This window comes from Limulus polyphemus, unplaced genomic scaffold (genome assembly GCF_000517525.1).
Source record: "Limulus polyphemus unplaced genomic scaffold, Limulus_polyphemus-2.1.2 Scaffold10, whole genome shotgun sequence".
Taxonomy (NCBI): domain Eukaryota; kingdom Metazoa; phylum Arthropoda; class Merostomata; order Xiphosura; family Limulidae; genus Limulus; species Limulus polyphemus.
Genome location: NW_013665620.1, coordinates 1,805,855 through 1,825,705, shown reverse-complemented (window position 1 = coordinate 1,825,705; position 19,851 = coordinate 1,805,855). Strand labels below are relative to the sequence as shown.

The 19,851-nt window shown below is 33.1% G+C and overlaps 1 protein-coding gene across 1 annotated transcript in view; it reads left to right on the top strand.

Annotated features, from left to right (window-relative positions):
• The first annotated feature begins 8,512 nt into the window (after positions 1–8,512).
• LOC106478442 (homeobox protein OTX2-like) overlaps positions 8,513–19,851 on the top strand; it is an 85,514-nt gene continuing 74,175 nt past the window's right edge. Inside the window, exon 1 of the mRNA XM_022382045.1 lies at positions 8,513–8,741. The gene's annotated coding sequence lies outside the window, so the exon portion shown is untranslated. The remainder of the gene's footprint in view (positions 8,742–19,851) is intronic.

The window sequence follows — 19,851 nt, the reverse complement described above, 5'->3', positions numbered from 1 at the left end:
GCCAACTATTCCTGATTATTAAAATGTTATGTCACCTGCAACTAGCCTCTTTAGATTGTTATATCGACTGTTTCTGATTGTAGTGTTTGTTGACCGCTTATCCCATATTTTCCTGAATGTTTACGCTGTTGTGTTAACTGCGTTACTTTAGCTCTCTTACATTGTTATATGAGCTTTAACTAAATTTAGATGATGTTATGAAAATAACAGTTGCACATAAATGTGTAAAAAATATAAAAATGTAAAAAACTAAAAATGTTATACTGCTAATTATACACTTGAAACAAAGTATATTAATTTTAAATGTAACATTTTAAGTTACAAGAATAACTGCGTGTTTTTAGGGTACTTTTGAAAGCAGGAAAACGGACAGGGAGCAAAAAAGAGAAGGTTTAGTTTATAAATACAAAGCTGGAATTCTAACACTCTCAATGAATACGGTATTTACAGCTGTTATTCAAAAGGGTTGAGAATGAAAGTTGGATGGTATACAATGAAATATCGAACGTATAGAGAGTGTCTAGAATCGACTGATATTCTTTCTCTATACAGACTCACACTTTCTGAAAAAGCAAGGATTATATCTCTATTTTAACGTTAATCCATACAGGCTTTTATTGAAAAATACTATAGCAATAATGGATGCAAGTCCAATCACAATGCTCCTGTATCCGTAAACTTGTTTATTAAGCCTAGTATATGGTTGAAAACAAACAAATAAATAGAGCATGAGGCCTGTTACTTTCCTGACGTCAACATCCCACGAAGTAAGTACGTTAAACTGACTGATCAACAGAGACTAATGAATACTAAAAAGGGTATCGTATATTTTAATTATAGAATCTTCTAATAGTGCTGTACGTCTTGCTGAGTAAACATACTGTTATTTATAACACTTACCATTGTTGTATTTTAACAATATAACAAGCTGCAGTTGTTGTAATTTAGTAATATCTAACTTCATGTTGAACAAACATGGTTTTATCCATGATATCTTCCATTCTTTTACTGTAAAATGTTATCTGTAATACCTTTTATTATCATACTTCCACATTATTTTATTTATGTTAAGCAGACATATTGTTATTCGTACCACCTTCTTTTATGTTAAAAAAGATGTATTGTTATCCTTAACATTTTCTAATGTTGTAGTCTAATATTCCAACTGCAAAGGATTTTTAGTTGTTCTAATTTAACACTTCCTGATATCATATTAACGAATGTAGGGATATTTTATGCGTGGATTCAACTGACTGGTTTCAGTGAGTATAGTGTGATGTATATAACTCTGTGCGTGTGGTGTATAAAACCAGGGGTTTAGACAATATTTAAAGTAAATTTGGATCTCTTGCTAATTTAATACTTCCTGATATCATATTAACGAATGTAGGGATATTTTATGCGTGGTTTTATAGAACATTCAACTGACTGGTTTCAGTGAGTATAGTGTGATGTATATAACTCTGTGCGTGTGGTGTATAAAACCAGGGGTTTAGACAATATTTAAAGTAAATTTGGATCTCTTGCTATCTGCTACAAGCAGTAGATATATATATATATATAATGAAATAAAAAGTTCTCAAACGAAAATAAGCGATGTATTTTAAAAGTTATTTTATTTTCTCTTGTTATGTTAATAAAAAAAAGTAATACCCTACCAACTCTAATAACTCATTAATAATCTGATCATTGTCGTCAGTGAGCGTTGATGAAACCAGGTTTGCGATTTTCCTATATATTAACAGGATTTTTATAAATAATTTCGTGACATCTGATCCATAAACTATTGTCTATTATAAAAGATATGGATGAGTTGTTTTTTGTTTGTATATATGTGTGTGTGTGTGTGTGGCAGCTCTTGTCCCCCGTTTGTTGATGACAACGTTTTAGGTTCCATGCTGAGTCCTCAGCATGGAACCCAAAACATTGTGACAAACAAAGACAAGGCAGAAGCTGTCCATAGAAAAACCTTCCCCAAATGCCTAATGCTACCTTCAAAGAAGAACTGAGAATATATTATAAAAATTGTTGAACGCATTAATAAGTGAAGGAACATTACTACTAACAAGTAATAGAGAAAAAAAGGATGATGTAGGGATGGCAATGCCCAAAAGTACATTAACAAGGTAGGGGTGAATACACAAAACCATACAAAACATCCTATATAAGTAGTCAAATATTCCCAAGAAAAACTTTTATCTACAACTTAATATTGAATTCCTTTCATTTACATGAATTCAGGTTTGAATAAAAGTATTTATACTGAATAATGCTATAAAGCCTTACAATGGTTAATTCCCATAAGCTTCTAACATTGACTCAGGGATTTTTGTATGGTTTTGTGTATTCATCCCTACCTTGTTTCTGTACATTTTGGCATTGCCATCCCTACATCATCTTTATTCTTTTCGCATTTTTGATTACTGGTTTCCTTCTTTTTTTCAAACAATCAGTATGAATGAATGGCAGTCGCTATGAAGGCAACAGTTTTGGCCTGGCATGATGAGTTGTCTTGCTGGACATCACGTGTTAAAGTTAGGGAAACGCTATACCACTTCTGCACTCCTCAAGCTAAAATGCAACATTTTGTTGTGTAAATCATCACAACAACTTCAAGTATCGTTGAATTAGCCCTTCTGACGCCAGAATCAGTATAATCAGCAGGACATTTGGATGTTACGTTAATCGCCGGTTCTCTACTTTAACGATGTTTTTTGGTTAAACTGAAGGTCTTAATAGCTTTTCAAAACCTCGAAAACCTAAGTTAGGTGTTTATAAAAGTCTTTTAGATTGTTATTAGAGAGATTTGAGACTATGATGAGCAATACATAATATGCGATGGCCATTTTTACTCGGTCCATCTTTACAACGATAGGACAACGATGTTTGCATAAAATGAAAGCAGTTAGAATAATCTGACGTAAGAAACCATTGAAAAACGTAAGATATTTCTCAAAAGTGCCTTTAAGCCAGATTGTCAGAGGTTTTATACCAGTATAGCCAGAAGAACAATATTAGGTGGAGCAATCAAGGAATGTTCAGATAAATTTTTCCAATGATTTTTGGAAAATACACTTTTTTATCAACAAACTGATTAACAAGGTAATTCTCGTGATATTTGTTAATAAAACGATACGTTATACTTTATAAAAAATTAGTTTCTACAACTTCAAAGTTAGATTCTTTCTCTAGAGTGTAACAATAATAAAGAAGATTCACTCACCACATATCACACAACGTCTGAGAAACTAAAGATTATTAATACTTAAGTGCATTTTAAGTGGTACCGAGTCAGTTTTGAAAATAAATTCAAACATTAGCAATATTCCGAGAATTAAAAAGTATGTTCAGCTATTAATAACTTGTTGCTTATTGTACTGAGCTCTTCAGAACATTTCAACTTTGATGGTGACACAATACCTTGTGACGAAGGTGAAGACAGAAACCCACTTCTTGCTCCTGGTAAACTCTCTAACCCCCTTATCTCCAGACCCCCTATGCTGTAGTTTCTGTCTCAATAACCCTCTTTTCTTTACGTGTAAAACTTTTTCATTTCGACCTTAGAGGAGCAGGGACCGCTATTCAATACACAGAAAAAAAGTTAGATTTCTTGGTTCCAAGTGTAAACAGTGGTTGTCATTTTCATGCTAATTTGAGAGGGGATCAAATGGAGTTTTAACAAAAGAATAGCAACCGACGCTTTTCGCTCTGGTTGGAAAGGTGTTCCCCTTGTTCCTGTCAAACTTTTCCTTACAGCCGCCGTTTCACTGTTCTCTGAGCTGCCATAAGTAGTTTTCTTGGGTTAAAAATGAATATTTTCTGTATTTTCTAGACTACTACCTATAATTCAAAATGATTGCCAACTTCGAAACCTCTGAGAAACTATACATAGAGAGTAACATAAACAAAGAAGGTTTTAAAGGAGCAGATATGTGTTTTGACAACGTTTGAAGATTGTAATCTCGATTATGCATCTTCATCTGCCACACACAGGCCTGTGGCAAGTATTGTCTAACTAAAGAAAATATCAGAACAAAGATAGTTTGGAATTGCTTAGAATTAAAAACTGGAACGTACCGTAACGTTTAATTATTATTATTATTATATTTTGACATTCTACCAATTTACAGACAGTTTCAGATCGATGTTTGAATAACATATCGACTTATCGTAAAAAAACGATAAAGTTGACAATTTGATTAATGCACATTATAATCCATTAGTTAAAGGTTTTATAATATATTAGGTAAAGTGGATCAAATGTAGAGTAAAAATCTTTTTTTAAAGTCTGAACAATTTAACAAATGATTTTTTTTTTCAAAATAATTGTGGGATTTACTATAATAAACACTGGAGAACTTTTATTTAAAAATATGATTGAGCGAAGATGAATGCATAAATAGTGCAGAGTTTCTAATGTTTCCTGCATTGGTGTTGTTAAGGAACGTGTGAAGACTAATTTAATCCTTTCCTTTGAGTGGATTTAATTGCCTAAAAAAAATCAAATTCACTAAGAACCTACAAGTTGTTGTGAGAAACTTATTACAGAAATTAAACTAATCATACCATATTAGAAACTTTTGCAAAATCTAAACAAACCATATATGATGTGAGAAACTTATTGAATAATTCAAACCTACCATGTTCCACAAATAATCGATATAAGTTTAATAATTATGAGATCAATTCATACTACTCAACGCAAATGCAGTTACAGAAACATTAAGCTGGTTGGAACCCAAATCGAGGACACCTTCTTTACCAGAACAATTTTGTTAAGTCAAGTGATGCTATTTATCAAGGTGAAAATCAAGTCGAGGACTTTACAGTTCAAGTGATATTACAACTGTTTTGCCTGCACACATATATATAGATATATCTAATACAATAATTTCTAGTGTAAGTAGCAGATATACGTTACGAGGTATAAAGTATAAGTAATGATATCGAATACGTGGAGAAATAAGTTATCAGTCTTGCACGATCCATGTTTGCTTCATTGTTCACTATGACGTAACACAGGTAAATAAGAGTAATTTTGAATCTTATTTTAATAATATAACTTAGATATCGGAAAGTATTTTAATAACAGTGAAGCTTTCCATAATATAGTTTACTAAACTGACAACAACTCATTTTATGAAACTTTGTTTTATACAGTGTATAAATAAAAAACAAACGAAATGTAAAAATAAACACAAAGGTAAACTTCCTCTGCTGTTTTTTCTTGCACATTTTATCAGATAATTTTAAGGCAATTTCCTCCATTTTTCTCTAATGACGTATTAATTATTTAGTATATTTGCCAGTAGAATTATTAACATATTATTTCAACACCTGAAACTCTTTCAAAGCATTGTTTAGATCAAATTTTATGTAATTGTGACTTTTATTTTTTAGTGGTGACATATCAATTAAAATTGAACATTAGGCTTGCTTAGTACTTGGGATGATAAACCAGGATTACTGCTATTTGTTTAAGCATGTGACCTACGTTGTTCCACATTTTTAGCTTTGTCTCAGCGTTTCTGGTTGAACTTTGGAACTACTCTAATATTTCAGCACGATTTTTTATTTTTATCTTAGGTTGTATATTGTTTTCAATAGCTTTTTGTACATCTTAACGGATGCTATTTCAAATAGAAACATCAGCGCTTTTGCCGCTTTAAAAGCCAATTATAAAAGTTATAAAGAGCCGGGTGTAGTCTAGTGGTTGACGTGCTGGTACTGTGAAGTTAAGGGTTCATGGTTCGTGGCCAGTTGACGCTAAAACGCTCTGCGCATTTTGGTGCCATGAATGCGTTATTAGAGGTACAATCAAATCCCTCTTGAATAGCTGCGTTCCCTCTAGTCCACCAGTTCAAAATTAGGGACGGCTTTATGCATATACACTTGTTGAACTTTGTGCCAAAATTCTAAACAAACAAATAAATTTAACGAACAATTTGTCGATGTTCAGAATAAGAATAATTAAGATAGTTTCTGCGCAGTATCAAGATGCACGTGTATTTTTATCATGTTTATTACTTAATCGGAGTTGAACTGTAGCATATTATTTGCACTTTATAAAAATAACCGAATACATTACTTACTTAAACTACAACCTGATTAGTCAATAATTAAGCCTTTGATATACATAAAATATCAGCAAGATAATAATAGTACAGAGCTAAAGTATAAAGGTTTTCGAAAACGATAATTTCCCATTTGTTCACGAAAACCGGCGTACGGGAAAATAATAAATTCATATTTTAACGTTTTCTATTACAGGTGAACTTCTTGTACAAGTATAACAACCTGTCTGTTTAAACTCATTACCTGGTTCCTGATTTGAACGTTTGTTTGTAATTAAGCACAAAGCTACACAATGTGCTATCTGTGGTCTGCCCACCACGGGTATCGAAACCCGGATTCTAGCGTTTTAAATCCGCAGACATATCGCTGTGCCACTGGGAGGCATTTGAGACTGCTTTGAACGTTCAATGAAGTTAAAAAAATTAAATAGGAAAGGTTAAAAAATTAGCGATAAAAAAATCCTTTACTCTCCAGATAATAATAATTTGTTTATTTCAACCAACGTTTCGTATTTACTGCTTCATCAGGGCTAATAGTACACGAACGTTTCTTTCTCTTTCTAACGTTACTGCCAAAACGTCCAAATCCTTTCAGCGTACAGAACAAACTTAGGAAAGGGTGGATCTTTGTTAGCTTATTCAACAGTTTTAACATTATAGTATTTAACTGATAAAGTAAAATTACATTGTTTGAAGTAATCAAAGTCAGCTAATAACATGAACTAAAATAAAATATCACTCTTGCTAAGCAACAGTCTGGTCGAAAGCTAAAATATTCTAACTGGAATGCAGGTCAAGAACTCATAATTTTGCTCATTTAATCTTCCTCATAATTAGCTACTTAACTTAAAGATTTATACTTATACACAACATTTATTTATATATAATACATAGTAACAGCATGCAAATAATTCAGAGAGAGATAGGCCGACGTTTATTTAGGTGTAGCTGTGTGTTATACACCTACATCTATATAGACATACTACTGTACACTTGCACATGTATTATGTGTATATGTGCTCTTCAGGCGCAGCAAAACTGTTCTGAATCCAAGATTTGTACTGGTGTCAATGAATGTGTCTCCAATCCGACATAAAAAGTGGCTACGTAAGTTGCCGTTATCACTAGGATCATATCGGAAGGTGAATTCATTGCTGTACTAGACATCAGGCTTCTGAAAGACTACAAAAACTATTTTATGACAGTTCTGAAAAGACGACGTTTAATGTGTTCAAGAACTTGAACGAAAACCAATCTTGAACATAGGATGTTTTATCTTTGAACAATAACTGTTGCTTAAAACTTCTCATATTCTCAAATCGCCTTTCTTGTTTATAACACATCGGTATACCTGTCTACTTGTATACTATTTTATAAGTCTACCTTATAAAGTTATCTGTCTGTTCTTAAGATGCTTACATAGCTCTCCTCGACAAGTTAAAGCTATAAAGGTCAAACTATACGTCTACCATATTTTCACTGCAGGAAACTACAAAACGACCTCTTTGGTATAAATGCCGAAAACACTCTTCTTTCGGCGCCTCTTTTAACAGCAGCAATCTGTCACACTGAGTAAATATCTAAATATTCTAAACTCGCCGGGCTAAAAAACAAAACAAAAAACACCTAAATAGAACTGATACAATATCAGAGATCAGTGTGCATAGGGAGGACTAGGCTTATACTGATTTTTTCTAAGCACGTTATCTGAAATACTTACACAGCGATCTATAGCTATACTAATAGTCGTTTGTTTGCTTTTCGAGCGAACACTGTATGTTGACAAGACGACAGTCAACCCGGTAAGACGACTCAGAGACGTCTCTTCATAATCCCTCCCGGGTGTAGAGACAGTTGAAACCGGGGCGACGGCCTTAAAGACGGAAGCATCTGTAGTTGTAACCTGAAACATACATTTTGTTTGACGCAAAGTAGGCTCTGTGCATCGCAAAAGCAACTTGACTTTTTACCAATCATAAACTAAATAAATCAGTAAAGAGTAAATATTTCTAGAATGTTTCATTTTATTCTCTTTTCTTGAGAAAGACTTACAAAGTGAAACCACAACAATCTTACCTAGTTTAGTTATATCTATCTTCACAGGACCTTATTGTTGTCGAACGTCCACTACAGTACAAGCGACTCAACCCCACACGGTGGGTGGGGAACTCAGAACCGCGATTGGCTGACAAGTGGTTGAGTAGGCGCGATCCTCCACTATCAAACGGCTATTATGTGACCGCGGGAGTCTAGTACTCCCAACTGTAGTAAATGATCAATGACTTCACCATTAACAAGAGTTAAGTTAGACTCGAACAACTTGAAGGCTTGTTTCCTTCTCAGTAGATCTAGTGTCTGGAGAGAACACTAAACAACTTGAGAAAATCTATCAATCGAAAAGAAAAGGTCGTTCCAGGTTGTTATACGAGATAGAAAGAACAAACCCGTTACTGAGCATACGTAGGCTGGTTATTTCACTACCTAAACTTGTAGTTCTAGTTTCACCGAAATTAGTAAGCATTAACGTCTGAACATCTTCTGTCAACAGCAACATCAAGTGAAACACACATCGAGACACTGAATTGCCGAACTCTCTTCCTCAGAAAGGCCGTGACTACTGTCGGACGTGGATCATTCCTCGTCGTCGGACTGGTTCTTCTGATCCAGGTAAGCCGCTTAACGCCCATATCCTTAGCGTCTTTAAAGTGCTTCAAATTACGACAGCAGTTCCTGAATTACAGTGTACCTGACCAATATCAATCACTGGGCTTTAGAATTTCTAGAATTCACAGTGATTGTACTTACACTGACTTATGGGCGTAGCCAGAAACTGTAGTACAGGTACAGGTCTAAGTGCTACTTCATGCATTTGTACTCGAAATTTATATATATATATATATATATATATACATATCACTAATAATAAAAAACATAACATACCAACAAGTAAATGAGTAAGAAGTTAGTTTTTTTATTTCAAATACTTTAAAAAATACATTAAGCTGAAAATTTACTCCAAAATGAATTTTCTGTATTTGGAACACGTTAAGCCTAGTTCGAAGACGTGTTGGAAATTATGTCTTTTCTTGTTGTTTATGTTTTTTCTTCTGTTTTTTTTTTCAGTTTATTGATTAAATGTTGAAAACCTCACTGAAGAGAACTAAAAACATTGAATAGATTAATAGGAAACAATAGTGGAAGTCGTGGCAAATGTAGCCTGTAGTGTAAGAACAAAGGTTTTTATGTCTTCCCTGGACTCATAAGCACCTGAATTACAATCACAAAAAAACACCCTTTTCTGGGATAAAATACAAAAAAAAATTGTCTTCAAAAACAAGAATTAACTTTCCTCAACGAACGGTTTTAATTTATGTGGTTTTAATCATCGCTGGGTGTCTACATTTTAAAACGATCAGTGTCGAACTATCTGCAACTCTCTTTGAGTCTATTAATATTGTTAAAACAATAGCTTATCTTTTAGAAGAAAACAGTTTTCACTTTCCTTCGTGAATTTAAATCCCTCTAAACACGATCTACTTCATCGTTAAACGATATTAGCTGCTACTATCCCTTGTTTTTGACCCGGCATGGCCAAATAGTTAGGGCGCTCGACTCCCAATATGTGGGTCGCGGATTCGAATCCCCGTCCCACCAAACATGCTCGCCGATTCAGCCGTGGAGTAGTTATAATATCACGGTCAATCCCACTATTCGTTGGTACAAGAGTAGTCCAAGATTTGGCGGTGGGTGGTGATGACTAGCTGCCTTCCCTCTCGTCTTACACTGCTAAATTAGGGACGGCTAGCGGGAAATTCAAAACAAACAACCAATCCCTTGTTTTAATACACATTTTCTTTCAGCTTCTCTTCGACTCGTGAGCATATTTATGGTCTCCAGTCTCCAGATGAAATCATTAATAAGTTGTCCTTCGAGGTTTTAGGTCCTTTCTAATTTTTTCTGTTCTATTTCCTTCTTATATCGAACCCCTAACTTCCGACGAACTATGTCTTCACTCTGATCGTCAAGCACCTCAGAGTACTACATATATATATATTTGATTTTATCACGCTCGACAACATAAAAGCTGTTACAAAACAATGAAATATTATAAAGGCTAGAAATGGCAATTCCTCCTCAAGAATGTATTCAACATTTTATGTACATACATACATACTTTATACTTAAAAACACACTTTCTACAGTTTATTTGTAACATACATTCTACACGATACTCACACGCAATCCCTACCATACTATGTTTATGTATATATACTCGGCACTTTATTTACATGTATACATTCTACACGATACTCACACGCATACTTTTCATACTATGTTTGTGTATATATACTCGGCACTTTATTTACATGTGTACATTCTACACGATACTCACACGCATACCTTTCATACTATGTTTATGTATATATACTCGGCACTTTATTTACATGTGTACATTCTACTCTTTTTTTTTTATGGATATATGCTATACTATATTTTCTTAAGTATAAAATATGGTATTTCTCTCCAGGGATATTGTTTATAGAAACAGTAGATACATTCTTTCCAGGAATAATATATATATACAACACAATAGTACCTACAGATACGATGAACACTTTCTATCCAGAGACATATTTTACACAACATTGTTTAGATATACAATGAACACTTACTCTCCAGGTGTATATATTACACAATATTGTTCAAAGATACAGTAAATGCTTACCTTCTATGGGTATATATTATACGATATTGGTTAGAGACAAAATGAACACTTTCTCTCCAGACATGTATGTTACACAATACAGTTTAGAGATACAATGAACACTTTTTCCAAAGGTATATATATGTATTACACGAAACTGCTTAGATGTACAATAAACACTTCCCCTCCAGAATATGTGTTATTATACAATCAATATATAATATTAGTTAGAGATGCGATGAATATAATTTGTAGTATTTTATTTAAACATTACACACACTCTGTTTCCAAAAGTATTTAATTTTGTGAAACATATAAACCACATCTATTTCTTTACTGTATATTATATATTATCATATTTCAAAGACAGATTCCTCTCAGGTAGAATTATGTAACACATATAACACTATGTCTTCTTCAGCAATATAAAGTTTTCAGCATATATAATGAAGTATATTAACAGGCACTACCTCTCTGATTACACATTTAACACTATAATGCAACACTAGACTCTTTGATTTTACACTCTTAGCTTTGTCCTTTTTATTTCATTTCACACATCCTCCTTCACACATCAACGAACAATAATGCTATCTTTTTATCAGTAATCATATAAAACCACATTTAGCTACGTGTGTAAAATGTGAAATACTCATAATTTTTGTGTTATTTTAATGTGTTAAAGATGTTTGTATAATACAGAATCATAATCATAAAACTGAAGAAGTACAAACATATTTTTCTACATGAAGTATATCGCAGAGAAATCTTCCAAACTGTACGCGTTATTCGTGAAAGTAAATCAGTATTGACAATCATTATCTAATTTTTCTTCTTATATTATTGCACTACCATTGTTTGCTTTGAACGTAAAGTCATATATATTCTCCACTACATGTACATATAATAATTAACTGTTATCTTCTCAATTTGCGCATAATTAGTTTCTACTGTTTTCTCTTTTTCATGTATGTTAATTATATGCCATCTTTTTCATGTATGTTAATTAGATGCCATCTTTTTCATGTATGTTAATTAGATGCCATCTCTTTCTCTCGTTTACGATCATTACCCCCTCTTTTCTTCTTTTTCATGTATAATTACTCAGTACTATAATTTTTCAAATAGGCCTTAAGTCTGGGCCATAAATTTGACCATCTGGTACTGTCCACCAGGGAAATTTCTAATGCTTATTTTTGGTAACCAGTATGTTTTTATGTGACAGCCCTCGCAAAGTGATACCTTTTGTTATTATACACGGTGTTTTTATATACGGTATTTCCTTTCGGCAGGAATGTCTTAAATTCAACAATATTGGGAGGTACCTTATCGTGTGTTAGGTTGTATGAACTGGTATAATAAAAATATAACACAAGGCATAGAAGCACAGTACATTGGATTAAACTCTTGTATTTTCCCATCACATGTTAATTTTGGTGTGAATAAAGTAATAAACTGAAAGCCCAAGATAGCAGCTTTTGACAAAATAATATATTTTAGTTTTCCAAGTATTTTACCGGTCACTTTCTGTGATATCTTACTCCTGTTGCTTGACTGCTACTACATGTTTAAAACTTTCACAAATCTGCACATTAAAGACCATATTGATGGGGCATGCACAGATAGCCACCCTATTTAACTTAACGTAGTTGAACGACAACATCTCCGGGACCATTTCTGGTATTCTTTCCATCTAATCTATTATAAGACCTGCCTCCTCACCAACCAGTTCTCTTATTCAGCCATGGCCGGATGGATCTGAGATGGTGGATGGATTCGGAAAGCTACATTTCCATATTTCTACCTGTAGTTAACATGCAAGTAATGCTTGTAGAGGCAATCAGCATAAAGACGTACTTAGATGGAGTCAACTTCCTAATTTTGTACAAAAGAGTCTATACCCCAATCCACTGACGTCATATGTGCCAGGTTTTAAGTTGTACATCAGACAGGTGAACAGATTTGACTTGATGACTCCCAGTATTGTGTAGGATGTATAAATGTATCGTGATGTATCTGTTTGATCTCAGGAGTTTCAGACCAGTGATCTAGCCATAACTTTCAAAAGCACCAACATTGTCCCACTCAGCGAAGGCATGTATTGTAGGTCCAGTAGAGATTCACAGATATCAGACCCTAATCTGGCAAATACTTTGGTAATTTTAATGTATTTGGCACGAGACTTGGCCCCACTTTTCTTTGCATGTGAAATCCAACATGAGCTTTAAAAGCTAGATATAATATGAAGACGTCTTGTTTGATAGTTCTTGTGGTAATTGTGCTACGCGAGGAAACATGCGAGTATTAGCTTTCTTCGGTGTAGATTCAGGTTAAATGATAATCTGTGGCTGTCTGGAATATTTCCGTTCATTAACCAAGAACTTTACAAGGCTTTGTTGCTGGAGCTACCAAGTAACTTTCTCCGTTAGTTTTGTGCCTTGGCGCTGCCAAGTTGGTTTTGTGCCCTGGTGCTGCGTTCTTGAAATGTTCTCCTTAACTGATCTTCTCCTAGCTCGTCCCCCACCCCCAAAAAAATCAGTAAGTTTACGAACTTACAACGCTAAGGTCAGGGTTTCGATTCACGCGGTGGATACAGCAGATAGCTCAATGTGGCTTTGCCCTAAAAGAAAGAAACAAACAGTCTTTCTGATTCTCTCAAAATTCTTGGTTGAGTATGTTCAGTGCTCATCAATCCTGTCGCACTTTGCTCTTTCACTTAGAACAAATACTAATGCATTCGATGTTATATACATCAGCAAATATGTTATCACCTCTCATATTCTGGATGGCTTCCATGCCATCTATGATGCAAGTGAATAACTCTGAAAATGGCTTTGGAAATGACTCTGTCGTGCAAACATTGTTTTGAAGCTCTTTTCCCAGCGCTAACTTTTTTGTTTTCCTCAGAAACCCACATGGAGTAGGTAGAGCCCATAGTAGAGGACTAAAGGGAGGTGATAGAACATCTCTCATTTGTCTACTTTTAGCCACTATAATAATGTCAGCAAACAAGTTTCGACCAGCCTTCAGGATTAGTTATTTGCTGTCTGTTTTGGTGGTCTTTTTCTTGTTCACGTTAGAATCTGTATCACATTCCTTAGCTCGCCTTTATAATACCTAATGTATTCCAATTATATAGGTCACGAAGCCTGAAATAAAATATGAATTCAAATAAAATTTAATTGTAAAGATTCTGCGCGTGATTCATCTTTTTGCTGCTACCAATCATCATGATACTTGTAAAAATATATTTGTCAAATACGAGTCATGTGTTTAATAATCAAGTTAACAAAATTAATCCGTCTTTCATGCTGTTTAAGAGAGAAAAGTGTGAGAAATATTAGCAATGCATCTTATTACGGCCCAAGCAAATGGCGCCCGAGGCTACCATATGACCAAAACAGTGATATGAGATATCTGGTGAAAAGATCTGCATAACTATCACGGATATTTTGATTATATATGATTATGCTAATAAAATGACATGGGTCAGAAGTTCCCCGGCTAGGAGGTACCAACCAAATCAAGCTCAGGGACTAAAATTTATCATAATTTATTCTCTTCCGGTAACTTAGTCGTGTTTGTTATTAAAGCATTTTGTATTTGTATTAATAATTATTATTACCTTCCGTCCATTCCTATTCATATATTAGTCTCGGTATAGCATCTTGCATTATTTTATAGATTTAATAACATTGTTAATGCTCAGTGCTAAATTACTCTGTGAAGTGTTGCCTTCGCGTTTATTTTATTATTTGGATAACACGTGAGGTTTAATAATATTAATTCTCAGTGCTAAATACTCAATGAAGTGAAATATTGCCTTCGCGTTTATTTTATTATTTGGATAACACGTGAGGTTTAATAATATTAATTCTCACTGTTAAATACTCAGTGAAATGTTGCCTTCGCGTTTATTTTATTATTTGGATGACACGTAAGGTTTAATAATATTAATTCTCAGAGCTAAATACTCAATGAAGTGAAATGTTGCCTTCGCGTTTATTCTATCATTTGGATAACACGTAAGGTTTAAAATATTAATTCCCACTGTTAAATACTCAGTGAAATGTTGCCTTCGTCTTTCTTTTGAGAAATTTATACCTTCTTGTTGAAATAACTTGTGTTTTTCTTTGGAATCGTATTACTTTATTATCATTAATTCTTTTTCACTTTTACACAATAGTAAAAGTGAGAATAGTGACTGAGTGATATATGTATATATGTTTTGCCTGTACACATTTGGCCCCAAAGAACAACCTGAGTTTTAATTTTGCAAATATTTTATCCAGTTTAATGTGACTTCTTATGGCCAGTAGAAGACTATGAAACCATAATTCCATTATAAATCACATTTGCGCCATAATTATGTTTTAATTTACGCCATAGTTACATTTATATATATATATATGTAACCAAAACATCACTAAGATTCACCTGTGGATACAAATAACAAAACACTGGATTATCAGATTATTCTATCTTTTCCTCTCCTTTATCAGTTTCTTCAACCAGTTTCGTGACTGCAAAGGTCACTCTTCAGGATATAATTTTACTGAGAATCTATAATAAAAACATTCAAATACCGTTTTTCAAGTAAACATAAAATAATTTAAATTAAATACATATATTTTCCAAATGTAGAAACACATAATACACTTCTTGTATAAATTAAGTATATTAAAAATGCTCAAAAGTAAATATAATTAGTCAAAGTTTATCCAATATTCTTTCATTTTTAAATTAAAATCTGATTCTAACTGTAATTCTATTCTCGTACTACTGTCTACTTAAAGTGGCACCAAAAACAATTATAAACTATTAAAACTGTTATAAACATGAAAATGTAGTTCTTTTGGAATGTTAATTCTTTTTAAAATTCATTCATTAAAACATTCGTTGGCATATAGTGGGCCTTTTTTCGGGACATCTAACATGGAATTTATGTAAATTTATCCTTAATCTTACATTATTTGTTTCACCAATATATAATTCATCACAATTTACACATTCGAAACGATATATTACGTTCTATGAATTGCAATTAAATGAGTTATTAATGAAAAACAAAATTTATTTATTATTATTATTATTTTGGTAGATTTCATATAACCTAAATTACATAAAGCAGTTCTTTTTTTCACAATTGAAAATATTTTCTTTAGAAAAATCTCTTTCTTGAAATTTATTCAATTATCTAAACAAATTTTAAGTTGTCTTCTTGATAAAATAATTTTGTTATCTTTTAATTCATCTTTCAGTTTTTTTATCTACTATTTGTTTTAGCTGAGTATTAACAAATGAATATCAATATGTATATTTGAACAATGAGTCACTACAAGAGGTATAATATGCTTTATGAATGTATCTTACAAAAATTAAGATTCCAAAAGAATTATATTTTAATGTTTTCCTTTTGTAGACATGTAATGTACAACATACAACATTTTATTTGTTTGTTTTTGCGTCACTTTAAATAGACAGTAATAAGAAGACAGAAGTAACTTGTTGTGTAAGTCAGTAGTAATTGTGAAACCATGAAAACAGTTACTAAGACTTACAGAAAAGACAGTACAATAAGTAAGAGTATTATAGGATAAATAATTTGCATTTCTATAATAATAAGAGAAAGTATAATTGGAATAAGGTTTTAATTTTAAAAAAAATAAAGTATATTAACTAATTTTATTTATTTTTGAGCATTTTTAATATACCTAATTAATACATGGAATGTTTATTTGTTTCTTTTTGAATTTTGCGCAAAGCTACACAATTGGCCGTCATATTATAACGTCCCCACGCCTGAACCCGCGACCCCCAGATTGTGAGTCGAGCACCCTAACCACATGTATTATATATGCTTGTACATTTGGAAAATACATGTATATAATTTAGATTATTTATGTTTAGTTGAAAAACGGTATTCGAATGTTTTTGTTATAGATTCTCAGTAAAATTATATCCTGAAGAGTGACCTTTGAAGTCACGAAACTGGTTGAAGAAATTAATAAAGGAGAGAAGAAAATAAAATGGTCTGATATTCTAGTGTTATGTTATATATATATATATATCAATAGCAGCTCTATAAATTTATGAAAAGTTTAAACAAGTCATTAAAAGTACACTATCAGGTTAAGTACATTGCCAGATTCTTAATGTATTATAATATACTATGAGATTCTTAATAGTATGATTATACACCAACAGAGTTTTAATAATATAATAATACACCACCAGATTCTTAATGTATTATAATATACTATGAGATTCTTAATAATATGATTATACACCAACAGAGTTTTAATAATATAACAATACACCACCAGATTCTTAATGTATTATAATATACTATGAGATTCTTAATAATATGATTATACACCAACAGAGTTTTAATAATATGATTATACACCAACAGAGTTTTAATAATATAACAATACACCACCAGATTCTTAATGTATTATAATATACTATGAGATTCTTAATAATATGATTATACACCAACAGAGTTTTAATAACATAATAATACACCATCGGGTTCTTAATTTTCGTTACTAGACTCATATATGAAACTTCACGTGGCCGAATGCGAGTATAATGAACAACAAGAAAATTTTATGAGGAAATTAATATTTGCAAAATTAGAATATACTTCATCCGGGGAGTCAGTAAGCACTGGTGAAAATAGTGTTCTTTATGATTGATCTTTTCACTACCTTTGTCGTGTGCATCCAAAACTGTCTAGGTGTATTTAAATAGCTGTTTTTTATATTTAGTTCATGTATATGTATAGTTCATGTTTTATAGAGAAAATATTTAATCACTTATATATATATATATATATGTTTATTTACGGATGGGTGTTTTAAAGGAGAACGATTTGACAAGCGCGTTAATTTGCACGTGTAAATACCGCCGAAACTCGCGAGTTGTGAAGAAAAAAATGTTACACATACGTTTTTATCAATATTATTGTTATGCTACATTACACTAACCTTTGTTGTTTTAATATATACAACATTCAACCTTGATAAAGCCTGTCCGAAAAGACTTTGAGGTGTTCATACTTTTGAAGTGAGTGTATGTCAGTTACAACAGATTTCAAAAATTGGCATTTGACGTCTTCGCACAAATGAAATCCTGTACCTTAGATGGGTATCTTATCACTGCTCGGGAAAAAGCGTTTCTAGTTGGTACATATGTTGTTTTAGATAACGTCAACGGTCCTCTCACGCACACTTCCAAAATGTTACTATATGAATTTTCTGTTTCTCACATACTTACTCTGTAATTTTAAACTCTGGAAATACTGAGATGTTAAGACTCATGGGAGGGGGAATAATACAATAGCATTAAGATCTGAGTGACAGACAAGAAACTTATTTTGTGTCACAGCCTAAGCCGAGAACGTAACCATCGCGGTACTTCGAGAGCGCCTAGCCGGGGTGCCGACCCCGCCTCGGGGTACCCACGTGATTTTTTCCCTTAGTTACTCAGTAACAGACGCGTCTAGTCGAGCTAAGCTGGTACGATGAGTTACTGTTTTTGCGTAGTTTCGTCCTTTGTAACTACGTAGATCGTAGAGACACTAAGGACGTTTGGTCGAACATCTGCTAGAATAGATAATTACTAATAATACCGAATGGTTCGATTACTCAGGCAGATTATGTTACCTAGAAATATGGCTCACATTTTTGATTAAACCAAGCTAAAGAAAAACAAACCAAAATCGGAAGTTTCAAAATTGTCACATACGAAAACAATATGCAATACACACAATGATACAAAATACACATAAAATAATCAAAAACTCCTAAATAAAAACACACACATATAGATAGATAATACTGTGGTAATATAATTATCAATATGAAAAAAAATACATTTGGTACGCGGCCCGGCATGGCCAGGTGGTTAAGGTGCTCGACTCGCAATCTGAGGGTCGCAGGTTCGACTCCCCAAACATGCTCACACTTTCAGCCGTGGGGGCGCTATAATGTGACGGTCAATCCCACTATTCGTTGGTAAAAGAGTAGCCCAAGTGTTGGCGGTGGGTGGTGATGACTAGGTGCCTTCCCTCTAGTCTTACACTGCTAAATTAGGGACGGCTAGCGCAGATAGCCCTCGTGTAGTTTTGCGCGAAATCCAAAAAAAAAAACATTTGGTACGATATCAATCATTTCAAAAAAATAAAGTAGGAACAAAGAAACGATTAACAAAGCCTTTGATTTTTCACCTTCCCTTACACTTTTCATCACCGCCACCTTAGTTAATATTATTTATTGTTCTGTTGGTAAGGAATTTTGTCGTGCTATCAGAAGCACATTTGTTATAACTTTTTCTCCAATAAACAAAAGCGTTTCACATTTTGGAGCTATAGATAGTTATAATAGTGACGGTCAACTATTGCTAGTTGCTTAGAGTAGCCTAAGAGTTATTACTGGGTGGTGTTGACTAGCTAACTGCCTTCCCTCTAGCCTATCACTTCAAAACTGGGAAGGGTTAACGCAGATAACCCTAAGGTGTCTTTGAGCGTAATTCAACAACTTAATTAGAATCAGAATCCGAGGGTTAAGATTAAACTTTGTAGTTTCTTTTAGGTTCTGAAGTAAATACTTAGTTGTATCCATACCTTCTCGTTACGTCAGGAAGTGATATTAACATAAGGAGAAGGAGGAGCCGAAGACTTTGTTGAGGCGGAACGCACGCATGTGCAGTCTAATTTCAGGTGGTGATTCTTACCTAACCTTATGTAAATATATTGATTTGTCTTGCGCAGTTGTATAGAAAAATCTTAAAGCTGAAGTTGTGGGTAATGAAGGTCGCCAGCTCTGCTTACTGTCTTCATTATAATATATAACTGTAAACAAACGTGTAGAATAAAGACCGTCATGTTGCTTATGTAATTTTATATTTGCTACTTATAATAACAATTTCATCCATGCTGGATGTTAGATTTATATCTTAACCGGTTTTCTATTTAGCACTAACTGGTTATTCTTGCACTTATAACGATTGAGTCAATATCTTAATCAGTCTTTTACAGCACTGACTGGCTATCCTTGCACTTATAAC